Source organism: Macaca nemestrina, chromosome 4 (assembly GCF_043159975.1).
Source record: "Macaca nemestrina isolate mMacNem1 chromosome 4, mMacNem.hap1, whole genome shotgun sequence".
In the NCBI taxonomy this organism is placed as follows: Eukaryota; Metazoa; Chordata; class Mammalia; order Primates; family Cercopithecidae; genus Macaca; species Macaca nemestrina.
In genome coordinates, this window is record NC_092128.1 from 84,808,252 (window position 1) to 84,820,946 (window position 12,695).

General features: G+C 36.7%; 1 pseudogene; it reads right to left on the bottom strand.

The window, feature by feature from the left end:
• Positions 1-9,779: 9,779 nt before the first annotated feature.
• LOC105475611 (large ribosomal subunit protein eL6 pseudogene) lies at positions 9,780-10,633 on the bottom strand (annotated as a pseudogene).
• Between the last annotated feature and the right edge of the window lie 2,062 nt (positions 10,634-12,695).

A 12,695-nucleotide genomic window follows, 5' to 3' on the forward strand; every position in this document is an offset into this window, starting at 1 on the left:
TGTAAAAAAAAAAAAAAAAAAAAAAATTAAAAATAGTCAAATATTCAGGTTGTATAGTAGTTTGAGTAGGCTTTCTTCAATTAATTTCAATTCATAGGATTTTTTTGGACACTTAATTCTTTTGTGGGTAGGAGGAGATGGCAGAAAAGAAGTGATACACTGAGAAGGGTGATTACTAGAGGTTTTCGGGAAGCATTTTTACCTAAGGCAACCAATTTTTTTTTAATCAAGTTATAACATATGAGAATGGCAAGCATATGTGTAATTTTTCTAGACATTTGATTTCCCTACGTGTGATTATGCAGAGCACCTAAGAAATTGGTGACCTGTGATTTCTTCTTTTGAAAATTACCTTCTACTCTCATGCATATGGTTAGAGGGGGGGCAGGAGAAGTTTGGCAGAGCATCTCTCTGTGCCTGTTCTTATAGTTTCTCAATCCAAAGGTGGGCCTTGGACTTAAGTCTGGTTGTTCAGAACCTGTCTCAGGATTTTTGGAATGGGCAACCAAATATAATATAATATAATATAATATAATATAATATAATATAATATGTATTTAACATATATTAAATTTATATATACTCCAATCACTCTCTCAGGCCATGGCCCCTTGCAATAAGGAACTATCCATCTATGACTCCTGTAGAGGGTTTCCTAGGAGCATGTTTTTTACCACGTGACTCAGCTCCAGGTACAGAACCAATTAGACTAGGAATGGGCCCCAGGACAGTTCATCTGTATGCTTAATGAGTCTGGCACAAAAATAATAAAGTTTGTTAAATAGACTTTCAGGAACTTAGGATATTAACTACTGATAGAAAGCATCATTTAGAAATGGAAGTTGAACTGAAATGTCTCATATAGAGAACAGTTAGAGAGCTCATGATGGTCATGTACAAGGTAAAATTATATAGAGCCTAGGTGCGGTGCCTCATGTCTGTAATCCCAGCACTTGGGGAGGCTGAGGCGGGTGGATTACCTGAGTTTGGGAGTTCGAGACCAGTCTGACCAACATGGAGAAACTGTCTCTACTAAAAATACGAAATTAGCAGGGCGTGGTGGCACATGCCTGTCATCCCAGCTACTTGGGAGGCTGAAGCAGAGGAATCACTTGAACCCGGGAGGTGAAGATTGCAGTAAGCCAAGATAGCGCCACTTCACTCCAGCCTGGGCGACAAGAGTGAAGCTCCATCTCAAAAAATAAAATAAAATAATATGGAAGGAAGCCAACAATGGAGCCAGAAGAGTAGACTGAGAATTACATTGAGAAAAAATTTTCAGTCGAGAGAGAGAGAAACAAACAAAAAAACTGGTTTCTGGTTTCTAAGTACAGACTTCATACCTTATGATTTTTTAGTGTCAGTTATTCCATTCTGATCTGTGCAATAATTGTCATTTTATTGTCTCTCAGCTTTAAATTCACCCTGTTGTACCTGCACTGCAATAATGGATTGATCTCCAAGCATTTCTCTGTTATGGTGAACACATGTTAAGTACTGTCAGTAGAGGACGCAGGAGAGATATTGAGAGAGGATGAAGGATTCTTCTAATTCTGTACACCTGCCAAAGTCTCACCTCATCTGCCTGCCTAGAAAAGTATGACCTTTCTAAGACCCTCTTCCCACGACCCTCTACCTGAAGACCACATGTTCCAATTCTTATGCAAAGCCCTATCTTCACTCCCTCTGTATACATTCACTTATGAACTGTGGGTCTCTGCCACCTCATTTCCTGCTTCCCCAGAGACTGTGGACCAGCTCTGATCCAAGCGTCCTAGGAAACTTCTGTGGAGGTTGCAACTATACCTTCTCCAACGAGGCCTGAACCCCACCTTGGAATCCCCACTTCAACCTTGTCCTTCATTACATCCTTTCCCTGAGTCCTAGGCTAACCAGCAGAGTTCTCTTTACATCCTTAGTTACTTCCCTGCCATATTTAATAATTCTTTACATTAAAAAGTTCCTGTTCAAATTACTGTGATTTCTTTTTCCTGATTGAATTTAGATGGATATATCCTCTTTATAATAAATTCCATTTCTCTTGGACTAATTTGAATGAATGTCTGTTTCTTGTGATCACAAGAGCTGGCTACAAATAGGCAGGACACAACAACTGAGTTTCCTCTGTTTGAGATTCTTGCTCTTGTCCTTTGACTCTCACAGAATTTTATGAAACTGACCTCAGTGCCTACAACTGACTGCACATGACAAAATGCAGAACACTTAGATTTGATGAACACAAGGCTTGACATATTTGTCAATAGTACCAGGAATAGTTTTGCATACTATAATATTTAACAGTCACAAGAGAAGGGCAAACCAATATAATTAAGGTTAAAGATATGTGGAGTAATTGAATAAGAGAGGCTTAATGTGTCCCTATTTCTATTTTAATTTGTTCAGTCTCATGAATCAATGAGCTAAAGCAAAGATATGTAAAAAGAGTAAATATCTAAACAGGATTTTCTTGAGTTTCCTTAAATGAATTGTTAGCTATGCAGGTTAATTTATTCTTTGAGAAAGCATGTAATTTTGCTGATATACCCATATGCTCTGGGGCTGTAAGTCAACACAGGACACACTAGAGCCTGTTGGGGGGTGAGGGGCCAGGGGAGGGATAGCACTCAGAGAAATATGTAATATAGATGACGGGTTGATGGGTGCAGCAAACCATCATGGCACATATATACCTAAGTAACAAAACTGCACATTCTGCACATGTATCCTAGAACTTAAAGTATAATAATAATAAAAAAATGACAACTTGTACTCCACCTAAGGGCAGAAAGGAGTACAATAGGACTGATATGGTTTGGCTGTGTCCCCACCCAAATCTCATCTTGAATTGTAGTTTCCACAATCCCCACATGTTGTGAGAGACACCCAGTGGGAGGTAATTGGATTATGGGGGTGTTTACCTTCATGCTGTTCTAGTGATAGTGAGTGAGCTCTCACAAGATCTGATGCTTTTTTTTTAATATATACTTTAAGTTCTAGGGTACATATGCGCAGCGTGCAGGTTTGTTACATATGTATACATGTGCCATGCTGGTGTGCTGCACCCATTAACTCATCATTTACATTAGGTATATCTCCTAGTGCTATCCCTCCCCCATCCCCCCACCCAACGATAGGCTGAAGCTGGAAACCATCATTCTGAGCAAACTATCTCAAGGATCTGATGGTTTTGCAAGGGGCTTTACCCCCTTTTGCTTGGCACTTCTTCCTGCCTCCATGTGAAGAAAGACGTGTTTGCTTCTCCTTCTGCCATGATTGTAAGTTTCCTGAGGCCTTCCCAGCCTATATATATAATTTCTTTCATTTAAAAAAAAAAAAAGAAAAAAATCCCAAAATACCTTCACTGGTTATTCAATGATTGGTTTCTCTAGGATGAGTGCCCAAAAAATTTCTGCAGAATTAGATTTGTAGATATTAGTCCATGTGGCATGGAAAACTTTACAAAATAGAGAGTAGAAGTGAAGCTTTTCTCCATGTGAATGTGCTTAATCATTAATTACATAGTTAATAGGCTAAAAATTTGCTGTACAATTGTTTTTGGTAAACATTGATACAAAAGTATAGAACAGAATTAGGAAAAAGATTTAAAGGATACAACATGGTAATTCATGGGATTTTTTAATACAATAAGTATTTTTAAGTGATATAGTATATACCAACAAGAGAGAATTAATAGTAGTCTGGCAATCAATAATTATGCGATAATACTGGAAAAAGGAAAGTACAATGGCTTCCAGTATAGCTGACTCTTTAATTACAGCTAAAAGATCATATAGAATTTGAAAAACTGAAGAGCATCTCTGCTTAGAAAAGCTGATTAAACATTATAGTGTGTAATCAATATGATATTTGCAGAACATCAAAAATTAGTACCTAAATATTAACTTCCTCAAAGAATATTATGGCTAGATGATGCCATATTAGAAAGTGACATTGAAAGGAGACATTAAAAAATGTCTGTCTGAATAATTTACTTTTTTATAGTTGTAAAGTATAAAATTAGATTAAAATAGCAAATCAAATGTTTGGGAAAAGCTTTTAAAATGCTTTAAAATACATTTTTGAAATAGCACTCAACTGAAATCTATGTTTCTACTACCTGGAGTTGAAAATAATAAAGGCTGCCAGCTGCAGTGGCTCATGCCTGTAATCCCAGCACTTTGGGAGGCCAAGGTGGGCGGATCATCTGAAGTCAGGAGTTCAAGACCAGCCTGGCCAATATGGTAAAACTCCATCTCTACTAAACATACAAAAACTAGCTGGGCGTGGTGGCGGGTGCCTGTAATCCTAGCTACTCGGGAGGCTGAAGCAGGAAAATCACTTGAAAATCGCTTGAACCTGGGAGGCGGAGGTTGCAGTGAGCCGAGATCGCACCATTGCACTCCAGTCTGGGCAACAAGAGTGAAACTCCGTCTCAAAAAAATAAAAAAGAAAAAGAAAAAGAAAATAATAAAGGCATGAGTGTTTTTGGTGAGGAGAAGTGAACAACCAATTTCGATACCACAGGAATGCTTTCTTGTATAGAGTAATGAATTGTATAGAGTAATGAATTTCCTTGTAATGAATTTCTAAAGCAAGTATCTGTATTATAAAGAACATGCTTTTATGTAATATTTTGTGGGTATTCTCCCTAACTTAAACATTTTATTTACAGGTAGAATTATCTACTTAGAGTATAAGTCAGAAGTGTTCAGATATTTTAAAAGAGTTTAATACAATTGAAATAAAAAGATTATAAGAAAACACCTCAAAATTAAGTATTATAGATTATTAGTGAAAATATTTTTAAATGTGAAAAAGGAAAGATTCCAGGAGAAAATATTTAATTATTTAATAACTAACTCTGGCCTACATAAAAGGAATTCATGAAAAGAACACAATGAAAATATATACAGAAAAGTAAAGTTCTCATGCCTTTTTAAAAAGATAATTGAATGTCTGGTAAACATAGTTCAAGAGCTGATAGGTGACATTTGATAAAAAGATTTCATCTCTTCCTTAGAAATGCTGAGCCAAAATTTGAAGTATTTTATAGGTGAGTCCACATGTTGTCTATTCCTACTCTTTTTTAAAAGCTTTAAAATCCTGTTATCTCTGTAGGCTTATGGAATGATAAGATCAAGTATTGATTAAGAATACAGTGCACTCAGCTCCATATCTTATTACCTGAGGTGAAATTGGACAATTTTCTTAGCTCTCTGTGCCTCAGTTTCCATCTGTAATAGAAAAAAATACTTAACCTCATAGAGTTGCATGAGGATTACATAAGTACATGTAAAGTATTTAGAATAATATTGAACCCATAATAACCACTCAATAATATTATAACATAATCTGGTTATTTAGTGTCTTTTCAACAGGATTTGTTTATATATATATATGTCAATTATCATTGAAGAATGTAATTGTTAATTTTATATATGAGCCTACTTGATTCTTCCAGAATAGTCTCGTTTAAATTCTTTTTTTTTTTTTTTTAAATTCTACTTCATTGCTCAAGAACTTATAATGATTCCCCAGTGCCTAAGCCATCAGAGGTAAGTTACATCTGGATTTTAAAACTCTCTATAATTGAAACCAACTTTACTTATTTAAGTTCCTTTCCTGTTTATCCAGCGTGACAGCCCATTTGTTTCACTTTAGATTTCCCACTCTTTCCTAACGTGCCATGCCTTTGTTCATCTATCCTGCTGGACTAAAACAGTGTTTCTCCTTTCCAGTCTTTCAGAGACAATTCTAAAATATTTCATCAAGCTATTTTTGTGCTGGAGTTGCCATCCTCTTCATTCTGTTTTTTTTTTTCTTTTTCTTTTTCTTTTTTTGTTTGAGATAGAGTCTCTTTCTCTATCCCCCAGACTGGAGTGCCATGGTGTGATCTCCGCTCACTGCAACCTCCACCTCCGGGTTCAAGAAATTCTCCTGCTTCAGCCTCCTGAGTAGCTGGGATTACAGGCATGCACCAGCACACCAGGCTAATTTTTGTATTTTTAGTAGACACGGAGTTTCACCATGTTGGCCAGGATGGTCTTGAACTCCTGACCTCGTGATCTACTCGCCTCAGCCTCCCAAAGTGTTGGGATTACAGGCGTGAGCCACCGCACCCAGCCCCTCTTCAATTTTTAATCAGAAATATTTATTAAGTACCAAATCATTGCAAGACTCAGGTAGGTATAGCAGAGAGTCAGTGGGCATGGCCCCTGACTTTGTTGGGATTACAGACTTTGAGGTGAACAATGAAATAAGCAACTGGGCCATAATCGATCGGCCTAGATTGTTCTTCCCCAAACTCCTCACAAGGCCAGTTCCTTCTCATCGTTTGGATCTCAGCTCCAACATCACCTTCTACAAGATGCTTTTTTTGGCCATCCTCTCTAAAAGCTACCCACAGTCAGTATTTATCATAATACCTGTTGATTAGTCTTTATAGCATTTTACTATTATCTGAAAGTATCTTTCCAGAGATGGATTTACTAGTGAAGTGGATAGTTGCATTGTCCTCCCCCTGCAACATCCTTTGACAATAGTGATGTGGTTACTTGGCACTGATACATTCCCAGATACGTGCTGGGACCTGATTGGCACAAACTCATCAGACTAATTTCTCCACCCTTGCAAATTAAATGGTTCAGTAAAAGGCAGTAACCTAGGGCTTCCATGCAAGAGACGCCCTTAACCACAGTTGTATAAATCAGAGTCGCTCTGGAGAGTATGGTATATGCTTATGAAATCTGGAATTGCTACAGCCATTTTGCTGCTCCAAGGGCAATTAGCTTGCGGTAGAAGCTGAAATGCTAAGAAGATAGAGCCAGGAGACTCCCAGAAAACAGAATCCCAACTTTGGTCAAGCCTATTTTGAAGCCCACATTCCTATGGAAGTTCTGTCATAAGAGACAATAAACTCCTTGATTTTTAATCCATTGTTCAATGAAAAATTTTATTAAGACTATTATGGATTCATATGTGTTTATAAGAGAGATGATAACATTTACAAAGCCACTATTACAATATCAAATTCAAGATACTGGAACTGATATAATCTACCTGTCTCACACAGATTTACCTGTTTTTGCTTATACTCATTGGTAGGTGTATGTGTGTGTATTCAGTCTGTACGATTTTATCACATAGTGATTTTATGTATCCACCACAGCCAAGAGAAAGAACACTTCCATCACCACTAGGATCCCTTCTATTGCTCTTTTATGATCACATCCACCTCCCTCCCCACAAAACTTTTCCATCTCTATTGCTTGCTGACCTCTAATCCCTCTTCCATGTTTAACAAACTATGGCACATCCATACTATGGATACATCTCCAGGGAATTACTGAATTTAAAACATTTATATAACATTTTATTTATTTATTTTTATAATTTTTACTTTGTACCATTTACGTAACTTTTTTTTTTTTTTTTTTTTTTTTTTGAGACGGAGTCTCGCTCTATTGCCCGGTCTGGAGTGCAGTGGCCGCGATCTCGGCTCACTGCAAGCTCTGCCTCCCGGGTTCAGGCCATTCTTCCGCCTCAGCCTCCCGAGTAGCTGGGACTACAGGTGCCCGCCACCTCGCCCAGCTAATTTTTTGTGTTTTTAGTAGAGATGGGTTTTCACCGTGTTAGCCAGGATGGTCTTGATTTCCTGACCTCGTGATCCTCCCGCCTCTGCCTCCCAAAGTGCTGGGATTACAGGTGTGACCCACTGCGCCCGGCCTATATAACCTTTTAAGATGACAAATTTTAAAAATAGAAAAAGATTAGTGACATGACATTGTGGCTTGAGTTTATATTTTCCTAATGACTAATGATATTGAACTTGTTTTCGTATGCTTATTACTGAAGAATTTTTCTGTCTTCATGCGTGATGTATCTCTTTGTATTTTGCCCATTTTCTAATTGGATTATTTGTTTCTTTAACTGTTACGTTTTGGGAGTAATTTATCTAGTCTAGATACTAGTTTTTTGACAGATACGTGTTTTGAAAATACTTTCTTTCAGGCTTTGGTTTATTTTTTCACCCTCTTAATAGTATTTTGCAGAGCAAAAGTTTTTAATTTTAATGAGGTTGAATTTACACATTTTTTTCTTTATGGATTGGTCTTTTGGTGTCAAGTCTAATAATAATTCATTGCCTACTCCTGGACTGTAAAAATCTTTATATGTGTGTGTATAATTATAATTATGGTTATAGAGTAAGCCTTAATGTTGAGTAGACTGACTCCTCTTACATTATTCTCTTTTCTTCTGTTTTTATTTCTTTCCGTCTTTGTCAAAATTGCGTAAGCTATTGTAGGTCTTGTGGAATTACATTACGTCTATAAACCAATTTGAAGAAAATTCCAATCCAATTCATGCAACATATGCTTCTCCATTTACTTAGATATTCATTCATTTCTTTTGTCAATATCTTCAAATTTATAGTATGTAGGCCGGAAGTGGTGACTCACGCCTGTAATCCCAGCACTTTAGGGGTAGGCAGATCATGAGGTCAGGAGATCAAGACCATCCTGGCCAGCACAGTGAAACCCTGCTCTACCCTAAATACAAAAATTAGCTGGGCGTGGTGGTGCATGCCTGTAGTCCCAGTTACTCGGAAGGCTGAGGCAGGAAAATCCTTGAACCAGGGAGTCGAAGTTTGCAGTGAGCCGAGATCACACCACTGCACTCCAGCCTGGCAACAGAGCAAGACTCCCTCTAAAAAAAAAAAAAAAAAAAAATTATAGAATGTGAATTCTGTATATATTTGGTTAAGTATAGACCTAAGTATTTCATTTTCTTTGGAGTGATATAAATGATACTGTGTTTTTAATTTCTGTTTCAGAATGTTCATTATTAGTGTATAATGTACATGATTCATTTTTGTGACTTGATCTTTTATTGTACAACATTGTTGAACTTTAAGAGCAGTTTCTTATTTTATAAGCTGTATCCCTTTTATTTATTTATCTTGTAATATCACAGTAATTAAAGCTTCCAGTAATATGTTCAATAAGAGTAATGAGAGTGGATATTCTTGTCTTCTTCCTGATCTTAAAGAGAAAGTGTATAGTCTTCAACCATTAAGTAAAATGTTGACTGTAGGTTTTTTACAGTTGCTCTTCAGCAAACTGTGGTACTTCTTCTCTATCCCTCATTTGCTGAAAGTCCCTTTATTTATAAATCATGAATCAATGTTGGATTTTGTTATTTTTGTGGGCCACTTAAAATGGTCACATGATTTTTTCTAGTCTATTGATATGATTGTGATATGGTTTGACTGTGTCCCCACCCAAATATTATCTTAAATTGTAGTTCCCATAATCCCCACGTGTCGTGGGAGGGAACCAGTGGGAGGTAACTGAATCATGGGGACAGTTACCGCCATGCTGTTCTTGTGATAGTGAGTGAGTTCTCATGAGATATGACGGTTTTATAAGAGGCATTCCTTTCTCTCCTGCTGCCATGTGAAGAAGAAGGATGTGTTTGCTTCCCCTTCTGCTATGATTGTAAGTTTCCTGAGGCCTCCTCAACCTTGCAGAACTGTGAGTCAATTAAACCTTTTTCATTTATAAATTACCCAGTCTCAGGCATTTCTTCATTCAATGGATTACACTGAATGATATTCAAGTGTTTAATCAGTCTTACATACTTGGAATTAATGTCATTTGGTAATGCAGGAAAGTTCTTTTTATGCATATTGTTAGATTGGGTTTACTAATATTTTTGTTGATGGTATTTCATGTAAATTCTTTTTTGTTATCAATTATGTAATTGGATTATTAAGAAATTTAGAACACCAATTTGTGAGGATAAATTCCCTTTGTCAGTGCAAACACAGATGCAGGTGGTCCTGGAGCTGAGGAATAGCTTTGATTTTGGGGAAAATTTGCGAGTCCACAGTTTTCTGATCAATCTTGTGCTGCTCTGTAGTCTCGTATTTGTCTTTTTCTGTGTTGAAGATCTCGCCTTCCTGGTGTCTGGGTGTCTGGGCTTCCACAGCCGCTTCTTCTTGAAGTAAGTGTCAGTAAGATGTTTTGGGATTTTTACGTTACTGATATTAATTTTGGTTGAGATGGCAATGACAAATTTCTGGTGTGTTCTTTGTAGAGGAATTCAATTGAAGACCAGAGGTCCAGTCACAAATAACAAGCCACTAGCCACCTGCTTCAGGGAGACCACCCTCTTGCCTCTGTGGCACTCAGTAAGAATGATGAGAATGGTCCTGGGGGTGACTCTGGCTTGCAGTTTTCTCAAGTGCTGACTGAAGGGTTTTTGGCTGTGGCTCAACAGCTTTCGAGGCACATCTTCAGTAGAATAATATCTAGGGATTTTGTGAAGTTTAACTACCCGAGTACCACTCTACTTGTCACCCCACACGTTCTCCTTCATTTTTTTTTTTTTTTTCAACTTTGGATTTAGTGGTTAAGTACTTCCTCTTGTACCTGGCCCTTCTGCAATACATAGTAGATTGGGAATATCTGCCACTTCCTCAGACAAGGACAGGATTTCAGCTGCAATGAGGCTTCCCTTTCTTGGGCTTTTTAGCTTTGAGGTCACCCTTTTTCACTCTGTCACCATCAGCCTTCTTGGCTTTGAGTTGCTTCTTTTTAGTATCTGGCTTATCAGCCTTTTCATCTGCCATCTTGCAAGATGAGAAAGAGTCATGTAAATTCTTGAGAGATATTGGCCTGTAATTTTTTTTTGGTACCGTCTTTGGCTTTGGTAAAATAAATTAGAAAGTGTCCCTTCTTCTAAGTCTGAAATAAGTAGTATAAAATTTGCAAAAGTGGTGTTAATTCTTCTTTAAATGTTTGGTTGAATTCACCAGTGAAACCAGCTGGAGCTAATGATTTGCTTTTAGTGTCCTTTTAAAATATGAATCTAATTTCTTTAACAGCTATAGGAATATTTAGAACATTTATTTCATCTTGGGTCAGTTTCGGTAGTTTGCAACTTTTGAGGAATTTCTTACATTTAAGTTGTCAAATTAATGTATGTAAAATTATCTGTTATACTTTCTCATTATTCTTTTAATGGCAATAAAATCTTTGATGATATGCCCTGTTTAATTCCTGATATTGATGATTTGTGTTTATTTTATTCTTGTCAGTCTTGCAGAGGTTTGTCAATTTTATTAATTTTTTTGGAAGAAACAGCTTTTGTTTCATTGATTGTCCCTATTGTTCTATTTTTAAATTTTATTGACTTCTGTCCTTTATGATTTTCTTCCTTCTACCTTTTTTATGGATTTTTTGGTGGTTAGTTGTTTGCTTTCCATGTATTGAGACATTTTCCTGTGGTATTTCCGTTATTGACTTCTAACTAGACTCATTATAGTCAGAGAGCACACTCTATGATTTTGATTCTTTAATTTTTCTTAAGGTTTGTTTTCTGGTCAGGGTATGACTTATCTTGGTAAATTTTCCATGGGTAATTAAAAAAATGTACATTATGCTGTTGTTGGGTCGAATGTTCTATGTAAGTTTTTCATCTTAATTTTTTTGTTCAATTCATCTGTAGCCTTGCTTATTTTCTGTCTAGTTGTACCATTAGTTGCCAAAAGGAGAGATTTGAGGTTCCTGGAAAATTACTCCTTAATTCTTGGAGAAGAAAGTTAACAGTTTTTTTCTTTCAGCCCTTGAAAAATATTGTGCCGCATGCTCTGGCCTTCATGTTTACAGATAAGAAATCATCTGAATTGGTATTCCCCTGTAGATCATGTGCTGTCTCTCTGGCTATTTTCAGAAGTTAATGATTCTGTGCTTTAGTGTAGATTTGCTTGCGTTTATTCTGTTTGGGGTTCACATGACTCCTTAGATTGAAGGTTTGTGTCTTTTGTCAAGTTTGGAGAGTTTTCAGTAATGATTTCTTTAAATACTCTTTCAGTCCCATTCTTTTTTCTCTCTCTTTATGGGACTCTAATGATAGGACTGCTGTATATTTGTTTTTAACCCACAGGCTCCTGAGGCTCTGTTCACATATATTTTGTCTATTTTTCTGCCTTTTATTCAGATTTGATAAATTCTATTGATTGTCCTCAAGTTCACTGATGTTATCCTCTTTCATCTCCAGTCTTACATTGAACCAAGCCAGCAGTTCTATATTTTCCATTTGTTTCCACTGGTTCTTTTTATAAATTCTATTTCTTTTCTGAGTTTTCTGTTTTTATTTATTTCAAGAAAATCTATAATTGATGTTGAAATGTTTTTTGATGACTGTGTTAAAGTTTTATGTCAGATAATTCCAACAGCTGCTTTATCTCAGTGTTGGCATTAGTTGATAGTCTTTTTTCATTCAAATTTTTATTTTCCTAATTCTTAGAATGATGGGTGATTTTTTTTTATTGTATTCTGGAACTGTTATCTATTGTGTTAGGAGATTCTGCCTCCTATTTAAATCTTTTATTTTAGCAGTCAGTCACGCTGTTAAGCTTTAGCATGCATATCTTAGCCTACTTTTGTGGGTTGCTGTTCTAATAACAGTTTAATTTTATACTTTTTTTGGGTCTTTATGGTTTTTATTTTGGCCTGATTGGTTTATCTGCGACTACTGAGGCTCCCACTGCTCCCTGTTCATACTGTTTGAAGGGATGGAAGTGAGAGGGATTTAGCCAGGCTGGGCTGCCTGGTGTTGCTCAAGGCGAGAAGAAAGTCTCAGGTCCAGAGGGACAAAGAGGCCTTCTTTTCCTGGCATTTGATGTAGTG